The sequence below is a fragment of the Octopus bimaculoides genome, chromosome 9 (assembly GCF_046866305.1).
Source record: "Octopus bimaculoides isolate indiv1 chromosome 9, ASM4686630v1, whole genome shotgun sequence".
Lineage (NCBI taxonomy): Eukaryota > Metazoa > Mollusca > Cephalopoda > Octopoda > Octopodidae > Octopus > Octopus bimaculoides.
The window spans coordinates 39,493,154-39,513,757 of NC_142936.1; the positions used below are offsets into that span (position 1 = coordinate 39,493,154).

Consider the following 20,604-nt stretch of genomic DNA (forward strand, 5'->3'; position numbering starts at 1 on the left):
TAACTTGTCATCACCTCTGTGAGACTGAAACTCAAAAGATCATATTTCATCACCTGGTCCCACATCTTCCTGAGTTTACCTTTTCCACAGGTTCCCTCACCAGTTAGAGATCAGCACTTGAAATTACTTCCAATCATTAAATTCACTCACAAGACATTGGTTGGTACTTGACTGTAGAAGACACTTTGTCAAAGTGCTGCATGATAGGACTGAACCTAAAAACATGATCGCAAGGCAAATTTCCTAACTACATAGTCATACCTGCACCTGTAGTATAGATTAATTGCATCTGTTGCATACTTCTGCATTTTACCACAACATATTTATATGAAATGTAGCCTTATGTTATACATGAAAGTACAATTAAATATGTGAATATCTTCTAGATTTTGTACCAACACCAAGTGTTTACTAGCGTCTAATTATGTTCTACATTATATATATATATATATATATATATATATATATATATACAGACATAGGGTAAGAATTAATAATTAGTAATTTCATCAAGTAAATCGGTGTGTTAAAACCATTTTTTGGTAAATTCCTGTAAACATAATTATAATTTAGTGTTCAACAGGCATTAGAAATAGCAGCCAAAACTACTGTTTCTCTACCAAAATACGACGCCAAAACGGCAATACTCGCAATATATATATATATATATATATATATATATATATATATATAGCTTTAAGTTGGTTTTATATATATATATATAAATATATAGTTTTAGGGAAAAGAACCAAGGTTCATGAACTCATCGATGAAAATCCACTGTCACATATAGAAAAATTAATAATTAAAAGCATTATTTTTATCTTTATCTTATGGTATTTACTTTGTATTATATTATACTTATTAATGTGCTTTTAATTATTAATTTTTCTATATGTGACAGTGGATTTTCATCGATGATTTCATGAACCTTGGTTCTTTTCCCTAAAAGGGAAATCATCATCATCATCATCATCATCGTTTAACGTCCGCTTTCCATGCTAGCATGGGTTGGACGATTTGACTGAGGACTGGTGAAACCGGATGGCAACACCAGGCTCCAGTCTAATTTGGCAGAGTTTCTGCAGCTGGATGCCCTTCCTAACGCCAACCACTCAGAGAGTGTAGTGGGTGCTTTTACGTGTCACCCACACGAAAACGGCCACGCTCGAAATGGTGTCTTTTATGTGCCACCCGCACAAGCCAGTCCAGGGGCACTGGCAACGATCTCGCTCGAAAATCCTACGGGAGCCAGTCAGGTGGTACTGGCAACGGCCACGCTCAAAATGGTGCATCTCATGTGCCACCCGCACAAGAACCAGTCCAGGGGCACTGGCAACGATCTTACTTGGCTTGCCGGGTCTTCTCACGCACAGCACATTTCCAAAGGTCTCGGTCAGTAGTCATCGCCTCGGTGAGGCCCAATGTACGAAGGTCTTGCCTCACCACCTCAGCCCAGGTCTTCCTGGGCCTACCTCTTCCACGGGTTCCCTCAACTGTTAGGGTGTGGCACTTTTTCACGCAGCTATCCTCATCCATTCTCACCACATGTCCATACCAGTGCAATCGTCTCTCTTGCACACCACAACTGATGCTTCTAATGTTCAGCTTTTCTCTCAAGATACTTACACTCTGACGGGTATTCACATTGACATTACACATCCAACGGAGCATACTGGCTTCATTCCTTGTGAGCTTACGTATGTCCTCAGCAGTTACAGCCCATGTTTCACTGCCATGTAGCATGGCTGTTCGTACGCATGCATCATACAGTCTGCCTTTTACTCTGAGTGAGAGTCCCTTTGTTGCCAGCAGGGGTAAGAGCTCTCTAAACTTTGCCCAGGCTATTCTTATTCTAGCAGCTACACTTTCAGCGCACCCACCCCCACTACTAACTTGGTCGCCCAGATAGCGGAAGCTATCGACTACCTCTAGTTTTTCACCCTGGAATGAGATAGAAATTGTTTCCTGTTTGTTTACAGTCTTTATTGCACCTGAACATCTGCCACAAACAAAAACTAACTTGCTAGGAAATATATATATTTATATATATTTTATACTGTGAAACTTAATTTAATTTTAATTTTTAATAAATTGATTTTAATTGAGTTTTTACCTGTAATTTTGGATTATATCCCTAATATTATTATTATTATTATTATATATATATATAAATGGTCTGTAATATGTGGTATGCTTTAAAATAAGACACTTTACATTTTTACAAATGTGTGAATATTTTGTAAATTTGATACTTAAAACAGTTCGCTTTAGACATAAATAAATGAATTACATTTTAGTATGTGTAAAAGTTTGTTTTGGTTGGAGAACAATGTGCTCTTGAAATATAAGTAGTATTTACCTCTATGTGGGATGTGTGTGTATAGTTGAGTGGAAATTGAGTGTATATGTGCTTGTATATAGTAGTATAGGTATTGAATACGTAGTGTATATATATTTTATGGGTGTTTAGAAATTGAATGTATGTGGTTATATATATGTATATTGTATAGTTGTGTAGAGATTTTGTGTATACACGTGTGAGTGTATATATATGTGTGTGTGTGTGTACATGTATTTTTTATCAAAACTGAAGCAAGGAATTTATCTCACTACTTGAGTTTTAGTCCACTGTGATCATCAGGTGAAATACCTGTAGATTGCAGTAGCCTGAAGCACAAGTCATGAGACACACTCTCAACTTCAGTTTTAATGAAAAAAATTATTCTCTTCTGTGTGTAGTGAGCACATTTTTCAATCAGTTGACATCAATTAACAAACATACATATATATAAATCTCTGTCTGTCTCTGTCTGTCTCTCTTTCTCGATATATATATATCAGCATAACATGGGCTGAGTGGTGTGCAAAGCGTTCCCTTTACAACCTCAAGATTCTGAGTTTGATCCTATTTCATGACATCTTATGTGAGTGTCATATTCTGTACCCTTTAAGGTCAACTGATACCTTGTGACTGAAAGTGGAATCTGTATAGAAGTCCACCAAGTGGATTGTATTTGTGATTCAAGTCTACATCCTTGTCACATGCTGTGTCACACTGATTCAACTGGAGAATTACATAAACATTACATGAAACTGTGGTATACATCAGTTCAGAAACAGCTTTCATCAGCTAATTTCCTTTACAAAGCTTTGGCTGGCCTGAAGCTACAGTAGAAAACATTTACCTAAGATGCTGTACAGTGAGACAGAACACAAGACCACAAGTTAACAAAGTGAACAGCATATTCATGCACCAATGCCTGTTCGCACACATATGCACACATGTCATCTATATGTATATATACATGTGTGTGTGTTTGTATGAGTGTGCATTTGTATATGTGTGTATGTGTTTGTACGTATATAAGAATGTTTGTGCATATATATTTATATCCACGCAGTTACATACACTTGTGTGTGCGCATGTGCATATATTTTTTAGGTGATTACCACAGTCCCTCCAACACACTTCATTGTATGTGAGGAGAAAATAAATTGATTTCTGAAAATTCTATGTCCATTGACAATAAAAACTATCAAAGGAGATGAATTTGGCTCCTTTTGATGGTGTAATGAATCCGTTTAAATTACATCAGGGATATATTGTTTGCTCTACCCACTCTCCATTCTTTTCACCAACACAAAAGCGTTTTGGAATGTTTCCTCCACCCAAGTCAAAATACTATTCTCTGTTGTCAATTTAATCAAATTTGCTTTTCCCCCCCTTGCTATTCATTTTTATTTCAAAGCCCTCCCTCTCTTATTTATTTTCCAGTAAGCACTGTTGGTCTTTTATCTCTGTAAAATTAACCCCTCAGACAAAATAATCTCCTTTCTGAAACAACTTTTTAAAATCTCTTTGCTTTGTGCTATTTTGTTTATTTTAGATAATGCCCGATATCAATACTGTTTTATCAAAGTATCATACTAATCCTTTATCTTGCTTCCACATCCACTCTTTTATCCCTTTTTTTTTTTCTTTTTTAAACAAATTCCGCCCCCTAAGATTATATGAAACTAATATTGTAGACTCCGATAAAGGCGGGTTTCATGATTTTGTTTCACCCTCTGCTTAATGTTCTGTCAATTTGTGCTTCAGTTTATTACAACTACCACTCTAAGTTTATGACAAACGTCACTTAAGTTTATGATAATCTTTACTTTACTTTATAGCAAATGCCTTTTAAATATATTTCAAATTCTACTCATATTTCACACTGCTTTATTTCCATTTTCTTCTATTCGACTTGCTTCCTTTTCCTAAATTTTATGTCCAGTATCTTGTATTTCACTTTTTCATAATTTGTTATATTCACCATGTTTTTACCTGCACAGATCCACTTTCAAATTTCAGAAATGCTATGAAAGGATGATTTCTATAGATATTATAAACTTTAATTCTTGTATCTGAATGATGTGCTACTTGAATGGCTAATGTACCATTTTACAGACATGATCAGTTATGCACATTAAAACTAATGCATATATATTGCACCATACCAACTCCTAACACCACTTTTCTACCACAGATATAATTATCAACTCTTTATTATTTCTTACATTTCAACATAATGGAATATTCTTCTAGCTGGTCTTCAGTCATATTTAACTCAATATATGCATTGTTTTTATTATTTTTTATCCTATTAATTGTTTCTCTCATTGCACTGAGACAATGCTGGGACACCGAGTTCAAGGGTTGCAGGAAATTGTATCAAACTCTGTACTTATTTCAATCTGGTATTTATTTTATTAATCTTTATTTATTGAATGGTTATGTTACCCCATTTTTTACTGACATAAAAGGCTGCAGATCAATACCCTGGTTCACATATCCTGGCTATGCAAACATGCAGTCACACATATGCACATATAATACAGGGTGCCCCCAAAACATCGTATATATCACAGGCTGACAAACATTTCAACAGCAAACACATGGGGTACACCAATCCAAACCCTGATTGTAATTAAAAAAATAATTGATAAAATATTAGCTACATGTAGACACCATTACCATTTGCCTGACTTCCCTAGCACCACATCTACTGCTGTTTTAAATACAAGGGGTTTTCTCTTATACTCTGTATGTGTGCGTGTATATTATATATATATATATATATATATATATATATATATATATATATATATGTATATGTATCATCATCATCATTTTATGTTTGCTTTCCATGTTAGCATAAGTTGGATGTTTGACAGGGCCCAAAGGATCAATTTTGACAAGATTTCAGTGTTTAATGCCCTTCTTAATGCTATTTACTTTATAGAGTGCATTTGTGCATTTTCCTGGCACCATCACTCATGAGTTTGGCTTGTAACCTACAAGACTAAAGAGGCCCTTGAGGATAGGAGACAAGGTGGTTGATTTAAGCAATGTATTAAAGTTTGATAGGGGAACAGTAAAATATTCACTTCGCGTGGTGAAGATTCATATTTGCCTTTCATTTTACATGCGTTGATAGTCGAAGCTGGTGCAGTGCTCAAACAGAGGTTAATATGGTGATGACAAAGTTCCAGAGTGTATCATAATGTTAACAAGTCTAAGAAGTGTATAGAAGAGAGTGCTGAGACAGAAGAATCAAAGAAAATGGTAGGATAGGTTGTAAAAGTGTTGAAAGAGAGTGAAGTGAATATAAACATTTAGTGCAGGAGGCCAGATTCATATAAGTGATGAATGTTGTGAATGGTGAACAGGGGCAGGAAGTGAATATGAGTGGGGTCAGTATGAATATGGACTGGATCAGTTTCCTTCTGATCAAACAAAAGCAAAAGGTACTACACAGTAAGATCAGTCCTCAAATTGTGTAGTTGTGTATGGAAATTCTAAACCACATAGCTAATATCTGCACTCAACATTTGTATTCAAATACTTTATCTAAGACTTGTTATCTGATGATTTGTATTCAATGCCTTCAGGAGCCAATAATATCAATCACTGCCTTTTAAAACAAAATCAACTTCTTGTTTCTTCCCAATGCTACTGGCTGCCACTCTTTGTGTTTTTTACTTTAAGACAACTGTAGTATGCTATACTCATAGTTATTTCTTCATGATAAAATCTGAAACTTAGATAATCTTTGTGGCTATTTGTTGTCTCTCTTTTCACATTTAAATCTATCTACTTTATGACCTACTACAAGAAACACACAGAGTCAGTAAAACATATACTACATATACTTCTATTGGGTATATTATTCTGTTTGCTGAAAAATACATATATATTTATTTGTATGCAATCAGCATATATAATGAAAACTTGTGCTAATGATAGTTCTGTTATGTGTTTGCAAATGTTAGTCAATTTTCATAAGTAACTGAGATGCTTGATAAAGTAATAGAACACTTTTAGTAAGATGATGATGATGGGAATATAACTAAATTAAGAAATGGATCTTTTGTAAAATTATAAAGAAAGGTTTTAATTTCGATATAAATACTTTTAAAACTGGACGTTTTGTATCAAAGAATCTGTTTTTTTATGTTAGTGTAGACTGGACAGCGGCAATAATTTATGTCCATATGCTCTTCATTTGTCTGCCTTTACCAGTTTTTGTGATAAGGGATTTTTTTTATCAACTACTCATACATATACATAAGCACATTCATATATATATATATATATATATATATATATATATATATATTTAGATTTCTATCTTATCTGCTTGCATTAACACACCTACATACATACACACATACACACACGTGTACAATGGGCTTCCATTGCAGTTTTCCATCAATAATTCTACTCAAAAGGCATTGGTCAGTCTGTGGCAGTAGCAGAAGCTACATGCATGGTGCTGTGCAGTGGAACTGAACCTGACACTATAGGATTGCAGAACGATCTTTTCCTACTCCTAGTATCAAGAAGATTAATAATTTGAATCAGTTTTATTACTTTCAGTCAGCTGAGTTTCTGATCTTCTTTTGATTCCTTACTAAAGTCTTTTACTTCCATTGCATTGATAATACCTGTAACAATATTCCTATTTCCCAATTGCTTTTCGCTTACAAACCTGTCATTCTCACAAAAGAAATGGCAAAAAAAAAAGAAGAGAAAAAAAACGAACAAAAACCATCACTTAGCCAAAGTGAAGGACAAGTATTACATTCACTTCGTGGTTGAATGACTTATGTTAAAAGAAAGACCATTCTATGGTGAGACATCATATATATAGTAATTTATATAAATTGCTTAAATTTGCAATAAAATCTAAGTGTGGTTCACAAGACAAACATGTATTAAGTTATAGATAGAAATGTGAAGACGTGTGACATAGCAGTTGGGGAGTTCAGCTGATGACCATAAAATTATGGGTTCAGTCCCAAGCTCAAACAGCACATTGTGACTTTGAGCAAGACACTTTGTTTCACATTGCTACGGTTTACTCAAGTGTAATGAATACCAGCCAGATGCTGGTGTAATCGTTCTCTCACTATCTAAAACAATCTGAGTGTTCATTGGATCAAGAGTATTCATTGGATCAAGATGTCTACTTCTAACTAAAAAGACATCTAAAAAGAACAAGTGAAAGCAAGGTACATGCTACCAAGTCATACTCACTTTGCAAGTGATGATTAGTTGCATATACGCTGAAATGGGAAATATCAAATGATAATGGAATGAAGCCAGAGTTTTGAATAAATTATGCTACTAGGTATTGAGTCCTTTCTTTTTACTTATATATACAATTATATATAAAGTTAAACGAATATATATAATCATTGTCATTATAGAGTTTGACAATTCTCATATTAGCTTAAACCTTCTGCAATTGTATTTGCAATAGATTACTCTGTTCACGTGTTACAATTAATTTTTAAAATAATTAACAATTTGGAGGATTAAGATTTTCATTATTGAAGTGTTGTATGCAATGTAATTTATCAAAATGAAGGGTATATATATATATATATATATATATATATATATATATATATATATATATATATATATATATATATATATATATATATATAAGATTATGTTAGATAGTTTTAATTTAAATATTAGCCATTTAAAACAAGTAATTTTGTAAAAATAGAACCATAAATGATCAGAGGTGGGTTGGTCCAAAAGAGTTTAAGAAACTAGCATGCAACAAACATAAGTACTTGAGTTTTTGAATATGAAGTGGTTGACTAAAGTCTTTGTCATCAGGCAATATCTCTTGGGACCACTCCAATATATAACAATGGAGTTGGACTCAATACTATAAGCCAACAAAACTCTCTTGAATTTTACAATATTCCTGTTGTTTAGCAGGAACTTTGCAATACTTAGAATAGCTTGTTGTTCCAATCCTATGTAACATATAGTGTCACAAATTAGGAAGGACCATACTTTCAGCTGCTTCTTGACCATAATATATAAGACAGAATTTAATAAGCTAAATTTATATTTTCTTATCTGAGATCATTTAATTCATGTCATTATTTCTACTAAGAAATCTATGTGCAACAAATCACCTCATTTCTCTTTTTACATACATCTCAGGTTGTATAACTATGTGAAGAATTCATATTTGATAAGTCATGTTATTCCCTCTGGCTGGATGACCATCATAATGCTAATCACAACAGTTGCATTGGAGCTGTCTAGATATTATGACACATATCAATGAGATGTTTCCAAACATTTTTCTACTCAACTGCTCTTTATTGATTTTAGTTAATCATTGCCTCACTTCTTAATTGAGATTCTTACTTACATATATGCTTGTGTGTACATACATGTATATACATATATGCATATGTGTGTGTGTGTGTGTGTGTGTGTGTGTGTGTGTGTGTGTGTGTGTGTGTGTGTGTATGCATATGTGCATATATATGTATGCACATATACAAGGGGCATTCCAGAAATTTTGAGACTTTTTCAGGGAGTCATTTACTAATATCAAAGAAGTGCAAAACTCTAATCTCTTTAAAAGTAGGATCCTCTGACTTGAATACGTTTCTTATAGCACACCAGCTACTTTGTGAAGGCTCTATGGAAGTCCTCCAAAAGCCTCCTTAATCATCTTCAAAACAATTGTTCCTGAGGTTCATCTTCAGTGTGGAGAACAACTAAACGTTAGAGGTAGCATGGTCTGAACTGAGAGTGAGGGACAGTTTTGACGTCCATCTCTGTCAAGTAGTTGGATACCAGGGTGTTTGTCACTGAGCACCCTGGGAACAAGATTTGTGCAAATTTTGTGCAAGTTCAAATCTTCACAGATAATTCTGTGTACAGTTGCCATACCAACTCTAAACTGTGTTTTTTGTCTTCAGAGACATTCACTGGTTTTCTTCCAGAAACCTTCAAATTTTCTCAACTACCTAAGATGTTTTGATGTCTTTATTCCTCCCACATCCCTCATCCTTTCTGACCTCCTTTCTACTAAACTTGAACCCCTTGTACCAGTGAAAAAGTTTTTCTATAAGCAGTCTAGAGCATTTCTTTAGTTTCTGTAGTACTTTTTCCTAGTTTAATACTAAACTTTATTGCATAACGAACTTTCCAGTTCCCTTTTTCATTCTACAAACTAGTCAGCTATGACAAGCAGTGTTTAACTGAGTGTGTTCAAAGTGCTCTTATAGCTGTGTTCTTCAATCTATTATAACACAAGTTGGTAGATCAACATATTAGATGTATAGTAATGACATAGTAAAATGACAATAATCTAGAACTGCCTCTCTTAAAGGTGTCGAACTTCTGGAATGCACCTTGTATATTTTATTCTTGTATTCGTTTCAGCCATGTGGCTGTGGTCAGCTGGAGCACCACCTATGCATATATGTATATATACATATGTATATGTGCATAGACCTACATATACAAGGTGGCCCAAAAGTGACTGAGGGTTTTTAATTTTTAATAACTCCCTTATTTTTACAAATAGGTGTATAAACTCTTAATTCAATATAGAAGAGATAATGGAAATTAATTTGCTTTAGTTGTTTTCGTTATACCTCTGCATTATATATGAAAAATGACATCTTTTAAATGGCATCCATTTTCAGCTTCACAAATCTGTGCCCTTTCCAAAATAGTTTCCTTGACAGATGTAAAGGTTTCAGGGTCTAGTTCCCTGATTTCTCTAGTGATATTCTCCTTTAGTTGTTCCAGGATTTCTGGTTTGTTAACATAATCCTTCTCCTTGAGGTACCCCCACAAGAAGAAGTCAGGCTGGTCAAGTCTGGGGAACCCAATGGCCAGTAGCAAGAGATGATTCTTTCTCTTAAACATTGTCTCAGCAATTGTATTGCCTCTCTAGCAGTATGAGCAGTTGCCCCATCTTGCTGGAACCACATATCGGGCCTATTTTGAATGGTCGGGCACAAAAAGCTCTAAATCATAGCCCTGTACCGCTCAGCAGTCACAGCGACAACATTCCCATCATTGTCCTCAAAGAAATAAAGCCAGATTATCTCATCCGCCATAATTGCACACCATACTGTACACTTTATGGTGTGCAATTCTCTTTGGTTCTCTCTAGGTTTGAATAATAGACCCCTGATTTTGATAGAAACATTTCACCACTTGGGTATGCTGTGCAGTGCCATGTGTTTTGATAATTAATGTCCAGGATCTAGTCCATAAAATCCCTGAAAATAAAAGAAAAAGTCACAAAATAAAAGAATTATTAAAGATTGGGACACCTCGGTGACTTTTGGGACACCCTATCTTTGTGTGTGTGTTTTTGTATGTGCATATGTATGCATATGTATGTGTAAATTTACAAGTGTTTGTAGATATGTATGTGTACAAAAAAAATTAAGCAAAGACAGTACTTGAAAAAAAACAGTACAAGATACAAACAAAGTCATTATACTCCTTCATAAGCAGGTAACTGTTGTACACCCTTTTTTCTTAGAAAGATCCTGATGATGAACTAGTGGGATCATGTCACAAATGAAGAGATTCTGAGAAGAGCAATTGACAAGACCACCACAAGAAATTGTAGCAGAGCACTGATTCTGTCTGACAAGCCACATTCTTCATCTAGCCAATAAATGGCACTCAAAAACATAGCAGATATCATATCATTGTTATTATGTTAAATTGTCGTATGTCCAAATTTGGCCATATGTGTTTTTTCCAAAATTTGATTTTGCTTGCAATAGCCAGTTCCTTTGTTCAAACTATCATATCTCCAGCTGCTTCAGATGAAAATTGTCAAAGTGTAATGCAATGATCTAGCATTTTTCAAAAGTGTAGTAAGTCCCACATAGAACAGTTTTGCAAAAAAATATCATACATGCATGAAGTCATGATTTTATGCACCCAACAAAGTATTATTGTTAGGCTGAAATTATTGCTAATGTAAAAAAAAAAAAATTGGAATTGTGAAACCATATTTTAATTTTCTGAAAAAGCAATATTTTGGACTTACGACACTTTTGCATAATAGCAATGATATGAAGTCAGGTTTAAAAGAGGCAGATCCAGAATCATTTGACACTGTATATTTCAAGTTGACGTGAAGACAGTCTACATTACATAGAATGAATGTGCAAGAGTAGCATGTGACTGAACTAGGTGAAGAAAGCTTGCTCCCCAATGTGCAGGATAACCTACTGCTAAAGCTAAATACATACATATATATATATATATAAATTTAACGTCCGCCTTCCATGCTAGCATGGGTTGGACGATTTGACTGAGGACTGGTGAACCAGATGGCTACACCAGGCTCCAATCTGATTTGGCAGAGTTTCTACAGCAGGATGCCCATTCCTAACGCCAAAGTGTGGGATGCTTACAGCACCTAGGTTTCCCAAGCGGTCACCCATCTAAGTACTCACTAGGCTCGACGTTGCTTAACTTTGGTGATCGGATGAGAACCGGTGCTCTCAGCGTGACATGGCTATATATATATATATATATATATATATATATATTGATCTATGTATGCATGTATGTGTATATACACATGTATGTATATGTATGCTTAGATGGGTATTGTAAATTTTAGAGGTAATACTTGATAAGTGTAAGCACCTGTATATGCCAGATAGTGGCCGAGGTGAAAGAATATATTAAAACGTAAAATGAAAACAGAACACAAAGGATTCTGCGGTACACGTGTTTCAAGCTCTATACACAAACTGTCATTGCATCATTACATGAGTATATAATTGATAGAAATTCCAAAAGCTTCTTAACATACAATCTCCTCTGTGACCATATTCCCTTCTCTCACCTACCCAATAAAATACATATAAATTTATTTCTTGTTTCTTTAAGAACAGACATAAACTTCCTGTTGACAAAGAGTCCAGAGCTCCAACTAAAGAGAATAAAACCCACAGAATTGTCTTCCCTTACCCACACTTCCTGTTTTGACACCACACTTCCTGTTTAACACATAAACTTTCAGCCTTTTTTAAACATAACACTAATCTTAATTACATGCATCCTAATCTTTCTAACAATTATCTACATGGATTACCATTGAATTTTAAAAGCTCAAAGACAATGTAATGTATTGGTATATTTATTCTTTTATATATTTCTTATATATATATTTTTTTTTGTAAAAAACATTATTTTCATTTTCCCTCTTCTTGAAAATTTGCCATGCAATGAAAGCTGGCTAGAAATCCTTTTTAATCCTCCTTGTACACATCTATATTAAAATATGCTTTCAGTTTAGCATTCTGCTTTATTATTATTTTTTTTTTCATTTTCCTATATATATATGTATATATATATATATATATATATATATATATATATATATATATATATATATAAGCTGGCCACTGATTGTTCACGATGTGCCCAACCATTCCCACCCACTTCACCGGAATCCTCTTCTCAATTATCAGGAACCCCTACGGAGTTCTGCCTCACTTCTATACCAGAAGGCTTGCATACTGCCCTCCCTTCCCATCACCACCAATCATTCACACTACTGCATGTGCCAAAAGGAGATGTGTTACTTAGTAAATTAACAAACCACCTTTCCCTCCATATATAATGGACTAACCAATAGCAGCTCATTTACTTAATTTACACATTGACCTGTTTATGTTTGCAGACCCTTTATATGGTCAGAGAGTTAGGGACATCCTAATTGAGAAATTTGATTACAGGGAGGAGGAGCTACAGACTTGTGACATAGAGGGCAACTGAGAATTCCAGTGGGCAGCTTGCTGAGTGCCACAGACCAAATCTGTGGCTGGTGCAAAGTCCCTTCCAGACTTAGGTTGATGTGGTGGTGGAACGATGCTGTAGACAGGGCCATTAGAGCAAAGAAACAAACCTGGAAGAGTTAGGGTAACAGGGGATTGTATCAGATAATCAGAAGAGAAACTTGGAGGCAGGTATATCTAGCTTGAAGAGTAGCAGAAAAGAAGTTTTCCCATGTTCAGTGATGTGAAGACCAAAGAACTGAACTGTTTCACATTGCAAGACAGTGTGTGAGAGAAAATTTTGATGTCTTAGGAGAGATATGTGTCTGCATGGATGATGGCTCACTTGCATTTAATAATTTTTGCAAAGAAAGACGGTTGGAAATGCTATTATGAAAGACTGCTGAATATGAAGACAGGGAAAACTCCGGGCCCATCAGGAATCACCACTGAGATGCTTCAAATATCTGGCGGCATGGTTTATGGTCTAGTCACCCATATTGTAAATCAGGTGGTTCACAAAGGAGTCGTACCTAATGACTGGTGTAAGCAGCATCATAGTCAACTGCTACAAGGGTAAAGGTGATGCCATAGATAGAAATAATTACAGAGGTATCAAGTTGTTGGGTCAGGTGATCAAAGTTACAGAGAGGGTCATAGCCCAACTAATCAAGGAAACAGTTAGTTTAGATGAGATGCAATTTGGTTTTGTGCCAGGTAGAAGCACCACTGATGCTATATCTCTGGTAAATACATAGCCAAAGATAGACCTTTCTACTTGGCTTTTGTTGACTTGGAGAAAGCCTTTGACAGGGTTCCCTGATCCCTTATCTGGTGGTCAATGTGGAAACTAGAGATAGATGAATGGTTGGTGAGAGCTATACAAACCATGTACAGGGACACTACCAGTAAGGTGAGGGTTGGCAATGAGTACAGCGAAGAATTCAGGGTACAAGTTGAGATTTGTCAAGCATCAGTGCTCAGCCCCTTCTTGTTCATCATAATCTTCCAAGCAATAATAGAGGAATTTAAGAGAGGTTGCCTCTGGGAGCTCCTCTATGCTGATGACCTTGCTGTCATAGTGGAATCACTATCAGAACTAGAGAAGAAGTTCCAGGTATGGAAGCAAGGTCTAGAATCGAAGGGCCTTACAGGTAACCTAGCTAAGACCAAAGTCTTAGCAAGTAGGAAGGCAAAGAAATCACCAATCCCTTCAGGTAGATAGCCCTACTCAATCTGTGGAAAAGATATAGATAAAAACTCCATAATACGTACCCAGTGTAAGCTTTGGATGCATAAGAGGTGCAGCAATATTAGAGATAAGTTAACAGGAAAAATAGAATGTGTGTATGGAAGATGCACAAGTACAGTAAACACCGAAAATGTACAGAAAATAGATTCCATCAACTGCCAGGTAAGTAAGATAAAGGTAGTAGATAGCTTCCATTATCTAAGTGACCAAGTTAAAAGTGGAAGTGAATGCTCCAAGAGCATAGCTGTGAGAATATGAATAGGCTGGGCAAAGTTCAGAGAGCTCTTACCTTTGCTGGCAGCAAAGGACCTCTTCCTCAGAGTGAAAGGCAGATTGTATGATGTCTGTGTGTGAACAGCTATGCTACATGGCAGTGAAACATGGGCTGTGACAGACGAGGACATGTGTAGGCTTGAAAGAAATGAAGGCAGTATGCTTCACTAGATGTGCAATTTCATAGTGCATGTTTGACAGAGTGTAAGCATCTTGAGAGAAAAGTTGGGCATAAAAAGCATCAGATGTGGTATGCAAGAGAGACAACTACACTGGTATGGTTATGGAATGTGTTTAAAGGAGGACAGCTGTGTAAAGAAGTGCCAGTCTCAAACTGTAGAGGGAACCTGTGGTAGAGGTAGACCCAGGAAGATGTGGGATGAGGTGGTGAAGCATGATCTTCAAACTTTGTGCCTCACAGAGGCAATTACTAGTGACCAAAACCTTTGGCGATATGCTGTGCTTGAGAAGACATGTCAAGCCACATAGTCTCACGTTCAGTCTCACTGCATGGCACCTTGAACAAACATCTTCTTTTACAGCCCTGGGTCTACCAAAGTCTTATGAATGAATTCAGTAGATGAGAAATTTAAGATATGTATGTACATGAATGTATATATGTGTTTGTGTATGCAAGTAGTGTCATTCATTTCCAGTTTTCCCTGAGAACATATCTGGTCATGGGGAATATTACCTGAAGTACTTAGAAACAGGTGAGAATTGGTGAGAGAGAGAGAGCAACTGGGCATAGGAAATATGCCTCAGCAGATTCTGTCTGACCTGTTTAAGCATGGAAAAGTGGACAGTAAATGATCACCATTTTGATAATCAGTAGAATTTTTTATCAATTTAATATGGTGGGCTATACATATAAAACTTTTTGCAAAGCTATATGATGTTATATGACAGTTCTGCTAATAATTTCTTCAGACTAGTTACAAAGGTAACACAATTGGTGCCCAAATTTCCACACAATAGAATTGAACCCAAAACAAATTTCTTAACCATAGAGCCATATACGCACACGCATACACATATGCACACACACACACACACTCTCATTCATTCATTCATTTGGCTATTATCTACTTGATACAGAAGAATGAAGTAAAGCACTTTCCTAGGTATTGTTTGTAAAATTTTAAGAAATTCTAAAAGATATTTTTCTTTACAAGTTGCATATAAACATTGCATATCAAGAATGGCTGCAAAATATGTTAATTCCTGTGAAGTTCATTGGTAGTTTGTTTTTAGTTTTAAGAAATATGTTTCTTAGTACAGTGTTCAGAAAGTATGAACTAAACAATTCGAAATCAAACCAAAATGGTAATAATATAAAGCAGAATGGGTAGGTGGTCAGAGGCATTTATTCTTTGCTGGTTTCTTTAATTCTTTCTCTAGGTCTATGGAAAACAAATTCTAAGAAGCCATAACTTACACTTCGAAGCAAACATAATAACACATCATACTTCTCTTGTATAATGTGTATATTTCATTGTGTGTGTATTTGTAAAAATTAGTGTTGTGAGGTTTTTTTGTGTATTTGTGTATACATTTAAAATTAAGTATTATATATAAATGCATGCATATGTAAGTATATATCAAGTATATATGTATGCATATACATATTTGTGTGTATGAACATATGTATGAATATATATATATGTGTGTGTGTGTGTGTGTATACATATATATATATATATATATATATATATATATATATATATATATATATATATATATATATATATATATATATATATAGAGAGAGAGAGAGAGAGAGAGAGAGATAATAGATAGACACCATGAATAATTATGTGTATGTTCATAAGTACATTTATATATTCACAAATATGTGAATGTATAATGTAAAAGCATGTACATATGCATGTATACATATGTGCATACTAACATACATATGCATTGTTAAACACAAACACACACGGATTACTGTGAAATAAACACATTCTCAGAGATTATAGCTGACAATCATACTTGTAATTTTCATTATGAAAGCACATTGTTTATTATACATATATATATATATATAACTTATACAAATGTGCATACACATATAACACATGTTTACATTTGGAGATATGTATGTATAATCAATTATTTAATGTTTGTGTGCTGCTATATTATGCCCTTGAGCATATTTCATCTACATCGATATTTCCCTAGCTCTGCCTATATCAAACATACTGTCTGACTATTGTAATTACCAAGTCAAATTCCTTTCTTTAGCCTTACTTATGCTTAACTTGCATCTATATTTTTTACACATTTTTTTGTTAAACTCAAAACTTTTCTGTTCATCTTCAATTTTCTTTTCACATTTCCTTTTCCTTCATTTCACTCATGTTTTCAAAGAGATTCTCATTTTTTAACCTGAATTTCACTTGATTTTCATCGAAAAATAATAACCACAGAAAATGAAATAAAGATAACAAAGGACATATGATACACCAAGCAAACAGCAACAACCGCACCAACTCAATTCTCAATCTCAACTTGTATTAACTTTTCGTTTTGTATTAATTTCTAATCTTGAGAAACAGACCAAGTCCTAACAATGACAATAGTTTTTGCTTTATGGTAATAGGCAGACTAAGCTATGCACTAAATGATCTTTCCACTGAGGTATATTACAAATCTTCCTTTCAACTTTTCTGTTTTAATTTACTCTTATTTTGCCTGTTTTAAGAATTTTAAACAACTGATAATGTGTCTGCAATAAGGCATTTTTGTGTACCCATTTTTCTTTGATTTCATTTCTTTTGTTCCATACTCTTCTTTTCTATTCCAGCAGCCTATTATTTTATTACTAGTCAAAATGGAATGTGTGTTTTTGTCTTCATTAAAGAAGGAAGAAATAGTACTTTCATCAGTATAAGAGCATTCTAAGTCCCAAGCTATGCATTTTGTTTAAGAATACTTGCTGTATCCAAAGTTTAAGTCCTACAGAAGTTCTCAACCAGGGTTCATATAAAATTTTTTGGTGGTCCACACAACAGAATAGTAGATTGGGAATCTACAATAGTATTTTGAGGACCCCTGAAAATATTTTACTTTAGATGTATGTAGTGGTATCTTTTGCAAGTATCAGCTAAGTTTCTTTCTCTAACATCTTACATGACCTACACAAGTTAATGTGTAAAAAAAGAAAATAGGAATTTTGAAAGAAGTTTCTGTAAAACTAGTTTTTTAACATCGAATAGCTATGGGGGTCCACCAGAATAAAATAATAATCAAAGGGGTCCATAGATAAAAAATGGTTGAGAGCCTCTGGTTTAGGAGCTGATGTTCGCAAGTTCAAATCTTATGGTGTTTGGTTTTGCCTTCCATAAGTCTAGAGTTATCTTCTTCACAAAGATTCTCAACATCTCGATATCCTCCTCATAGCCATCATCCTCACCAGCACCATAATGACATTTTTTCTCTACAAGGAGGAGTTGGACAGAGGTGTAATACAAACAAAGACCACTTTTGTCAGACCTGATTTTCTTTGAAAATCTTTCTTGATCTATCTGTACTATCAGCTCTTGTAACTCATAACCCTCACCTTCCTCTCCATCCAGCATGATTTATTAGTGTTATGTACATCTATCCAGCCACAGTTTGCATTTCCAGCTGCTCAGCCTTCTGTCTTGTAGATTGAAATTGAAATTCTTCATGTCAAACTCAGCTGATATCTCATTTCACATATAAACATTGCCTAAACTACTTCACAAACACTACACTTCTTAAAATATTTCAGTTTCAGAAGAGAAAATTTGTTGATTCTCTTTAAACATTATGATCACATTGGCAAACATATCCCCTATCTGGGATTGTGTTTCAGGTACACATGCAAATATTCTAAACTATATTAAAAAAGGAAATACAAAACAAAAAAGTCATACAGTTAATTAACAAAATAATTTCATTGTGTTAGGCCACAACTATTAGTATATAGACAGTTTCTGCAATACAGTACTAGAAACATATTTGAGCACTACTATACATTCTAGCTGTATTTCTGTCTAACTCTCTCTCTCTCTGTATGTGTGTATATTATTTTATTCCTTTATTCTGTTACTTGTTTCAGTCAGTTGACTGCGGCCATGCTGGAACACCACCTTGAAGGGTTTTAGTGAAACAAATAGACCCCAGGACTTATTTTCTAAGCCTAGTACTTATCCTATCAGTCATTTTTGATGAACCTTTAGGTTACAGGGATGTAAACACACCAACACCGGTTGTCAAGCAGTGATGGAGGGACAAACACAGGCACAAACACAGACACATCGATATATACATACACACACACACACACACACACACACATATATATATATATATATATATATATATATATATATATTTGTAATGTGAGAGAGTTAGGGGTTGAGGGTTCAACCCACTAAGGGATAGTATCTATCCAGTATACTGCTCGGAGGGTACCCAATTATTGCTACACTAGTGTTATACCAAGTGCAATCAATGGGAGAGGGTAAAAGTGGAGGTTTTACCCCAAATTTGTATATCAATTAGAAAATGGAAGATAATATGCTGAACCCAACTACTTGCAGACAATGTATCCCGTTGAATTCATTAATTTAATTCGTAGCTAAAGTGACAAAGAAAGAAAGATTTGTATGAAACCCTTTGTGAATCTCTGAAGAGGCTTAGCGGTTCGGGCATGTAACCCCATTTCAACATGTCATCTGATAATCACTCCGGCAAGAAATATTCGGATAGAATGGGGCATGCTAAAACTAGGCCGAAACAGCTGTAAGATTAAACTTCTGTTCATTCTCTAATTCCTTATGTACTTTGTACTTCTATATGTAAACCAGGTTGGCAAAATAACATAGTTTGTCATGGACACCTGTACTTTCGTTTTTTCTTTCTTTTTTTTGTCACTTTAGCTACAAATTAAATTAACGAATTCAACGGGATACATTGTCTGCAAGTTGTTGGGTTCAGCATATTATCCTCCATTTTCTAATTGTTATATATATATATATATATATATATATATATAATGGGCTTCTTTCAGTTTCTGTCTACCAAATTCACTCACAGGGCCTTGCCATACAGTAGGACTGAACCCAGAACCATGTGCTTGGGAAGCAAGCTTCTAACCACACAGTCATTCCTGCACCTATAAACTCACACACACACACATCATGTTTAGCTATGGGGGAAATATTACTTTCCTTGGAAACATGTAAGAAATGACAAGAAGTGTCTGGCTATTGAAAAATCTGCCTCAAAAAGCTCTGTCCAACATATGCAAGCATGAAAAGTGGACATTGAAATGTTGGTGAGGACATATGTGTGTGTGTGTGTGTGGTTGCATGTATGTAAGCAGGTATTTAGATTGGTTCAAATGTGTTCTGAACATATTTAACTTGTAAAAAAGGCAGCTTTCACTGCAGCTTACCATTGAGAAAAATGTTTGCTTTATGCAGTAGGTGTTAAAAACACCAGCAGTCATTTCACAACGTTTCTGGTAGAACAGTGAATGCATTTGTAATTACTTGACTATCATCAGCACTATGTGTCACAGCAGTAACAACCCTGATATGATTCTGGAAGTCCTTGCTTCCTTATAGAAAATCAGTGTCGAAACATGAACTGATTAAATATGACATAAGACTGGTTAGGACAAAATATTGTAATAGGCATGTGAAAGCATCGATCAATTCAAATATGTTTGTGATATATTTGACTTCAAAAATGCTACCTTCACTGCAGTTTGATATCAAGAAAAATACTCACTTCAGGCATTAGTTATTAAAAGCACCAACAGTAATTTTAGGGCACCTGCTTGTGTAATGGTGAATACATCTCAGTTGTTGCCACTGAGTGGACTGGAACACCTGGAAATTTAGGGCCTTTCATGAGGATGCAGTATGCCTACAGAAGTAGACCCAACATTATGATCATAG

At 34.8% G+C, this 20,604-nt stretch overlaps 1 protein-coding gene and 1 pseudogene across 5 annotated transcripts in view; one reads left to right on the forward strand and one right to left on the reverse strand.

Moving 5' to 3' along the window:
* LOC106869101 (endoplasmic reticulum aminopeptidase 1) overlaps positions 1–20,604 on the forward strand; it is a 1,176,109-nt gene that overhangs the window by 530,749 nt on the left and 624,756 nt on the right. The window lies entirely within an intron of this gene.
* Positions 11,760–11,878, reverse strand: LOC128248775 (5S ribosomal RNA; annotated as a pseudogene).